We start from the raw sequence: 3,038 nt of genomic DNA, 5'->3' as shown, positions 1-3,038 counted from the left end.
CCCACTACAATATAAAGTACTCTGGACTTAAAGTTTGTACTGAAAGAAAGAAAATGGCCATTGTTGTGGATTATAACATTTTTATTATTATTATATGAACTTGCATAAGGCAGCAATTTAGAGGAATCATTTGAGCATTGGACAGAATGCACAGCAGCAACCAGTTACAGCTGTTTGCATACCGAGTTCAAATCCCACCAACGTCAACTTCACCTTTCATTCTTCTGGGATTTGAACTCAGAAGAACGAATAAGCATTTTTCTGACACTAATGATTCTGCCATCTTGCTACCCTATTAATGGTTGTAAGACTTTCTCATTTTGGTACAAGGCCAGCAATTTTGGGGCAAGTAGCTAAACCCCATTGCACAACTGGTACTGATTTTATTGACCTCAAAAGGATGAAACACTAAGTCAACCTCGACAGAATTTGAACTCAGACCATAAAGCACTTTGATCAGTGTGCTAATGGTTCTGCCTTAATCAACAATAATAATAATAATAGTAATGTTTGTATGAAACTGTTGACTAAAACCAGACCTAAACATGACTTCCTTTACGTGTGTTTGTGTGTGTGTGTGTGTGTGTACAACAATAATATTGACTAAAGTTTTCAGCAATTTCTAAAGTCTGCATTTTTGTTTCAATTCTCAGTTGGAAATGTTTCACTTCATAAATTATTCTGAGAAAGAGACACTCATTTCAACTCCTCACTTTCTTCTGTCTGCTGCTAAGGTTTTTTACGCCTATGCAAGTAATAGGAAGACTTAATCCTTTGTTGTTGTTCTTGGAGTTCCTACTAACCCCACCAGTCTTCTAATTTCTCTCCTTTCCCCCTAAATTTCCTAATGCCTTAAATAATAAATTGTTATTTAATCATGCTTTGTCTTTGACTTCATTCTTTTGTTTGTGGTTTTTTTCCTTAATGTTTTGTTTAATTAATATGGCACCAGTTTATGGTAAGTTGCATGAATTTTAGAATTGAGAGAATCACCTTCTTTCCATTTCATTATCTTCATTTTACAGTCTGTTTGCCAAGTTGATATCAATCAAATTGGTCACCTTAATCGGAGACAGTTTTTATTTGGAGTTCTTTCCCTCTTGGATGAGACAAAGGACCACATTCCACTTAAATGTTGACCTGTTTCCCATAGCTGGCTGTCCTTCCTATCACCAACCACATTAGCATGTGCAATGGGTTCATTCTCCCGTAGCGCCAGTACTGGAGAGGTTGTTATCTTTTTGGAAAGACTAAAATAGCTTCTACCCCTACAGACAATCATTTGCCTACCTCTTCACAGAATGTACTAGGTCCGTGAGAGGAAGAAAATGGATTCTTCTGGGTAGAGAACTAGGAAAACACAGGGATTCTGATTAGGTGACTATGAAAATAAATATTACCAGGTGGTAGAATAAGAAAATACATGTTAGTTGGAGGTAGGTTAATAAAGTGCAAAAGCTGTTGAGGGGCAAATGCTGGGCAGGGGACTGGAAAAATATTTGTTTCTGGGAGGTAGAAAATAGAAAAGGTTTTGGTGGATGGTAGACTAGGAAAATAAATATTACCAGCTAATAAGACTAGTGAAAGATGTGTTAATGTGTGGTTGAGTAGGAAAATGCAATACATTTTGCTGGGTGCTAGACTAGGAAAATTCCTGTCTACTACATGGTAGACATGTTACTGGTGTGTTTTCTTGTAAAATATATGCCACTACATGGTAGACTTGGTAAATATGTGTTGCTGTATGAGAGACTGGAAATATATTTTTGTGTTGCTGAGAAGGAAAATACATGTTACTGGATGCTAGATAATGGAATTGTGTGTTTAAAAGAGTTTAAAATGTTGAAATGATAAATTTTGACTGAAAAGAAATTTTAAACTGTTCCATTGATTGTTATATTATTGCATAGATTTTTCCAATCTGCGTACGTAAACCAGGAATTACTGCCATAATTCTTTTAATCTTGGTTTTTTGGGGGTTTTTTAGGATTCTTAAAAGTATTGATTCCACAATTTACATATTTTTATAAATTATGCTATTTTTGTGCCATTATTTGGTCAATGTTCCACTTGACCAGATGATATTTCATGTTGGTTGGCTACTGTTACCTTGTGCAATAATAACAAGATGAAACATGGTTCCAAATTGTTAAAAACAGTTTGGCTGATTTGACAACCAAAACAAAAATAGTTTGCGGCTGACAGAGTACAAAGTGTGAAAGTGTTTGGAAACTGTTCCTCGATCAAACAAATAAAACAAATAAAATATGTTCTGAGCTGTTGTAGTCACAAAACGTTTTTCATTACAAAAATGTTTGTTCAGAAGTTTTCAGGTCACGAATTGTCAGCTTGTTTCAACATCAGTGATCACCAAAGTAGGAAACTTGAAAGGTATTCATAGATATAACAACAATAATTAATTATACTGGCTCATTTATTTCTTAAATACCAACAAAAATGGAGATGGCATCAGATCTGGAGTGTAAAATAATATAATAATAATTACACAGCACTATTTTAGAATGTGAATGCATTCTAAAATAGGACAGAAATCAAAAATGGCAACTTTTAGATATTAATGTTCAACAATCAAGGTGGGTGAAGTTACAATTTATATTGTAGAAATGTACATAGAAATAGATATTGTCATGTTTGAATTTCAGCAAAAAGAAAATCACAGAATTTGTATGTGTATTAAAACTTGTAAAAACAATTCTGTTGAGGCTAGAACAAGGTTACCATCTAACTAGTTTGCAGAGAAAGAGGTTAAAACAAAATAGCAAAGTAACAGCTTATACATGTTCGTTTATTTGTTTTACATCCATTTCTCCATGCTTGTATGGGTTGTAGGAATATGTTATTTGAGACATTATTTTACAGCTGCATATCATTCCTGGCACACCATTCACCTGTTTTTCAAATAAGAGATCACTTATTCCACGAAGACACCACTTGTATGACAGTGATACCTCTTCATAAATATCAAACGATGTCAAGATAAGGAGACATGTATATACACACACACACATATTGTACAT

The sequence above is a fragment of the Octopus bimaculoides genome, chromosome 4 (assembly GCF_001194135.2).
Source record: "Octopus bimaculoides isolate UCB-OBI-ISO-001 chromosome 4, ASM119413v2, whole genome shotgun sequence".
Lineage (NCBI taxonomy): Eukaryota > Metazoa > Mollusca > Cephalopoda > Octopoda > Octopodidae > Octopus > Octopus bimaculoides.
This window is presented reverse-complemented; position numbering follows the sequence as displayed.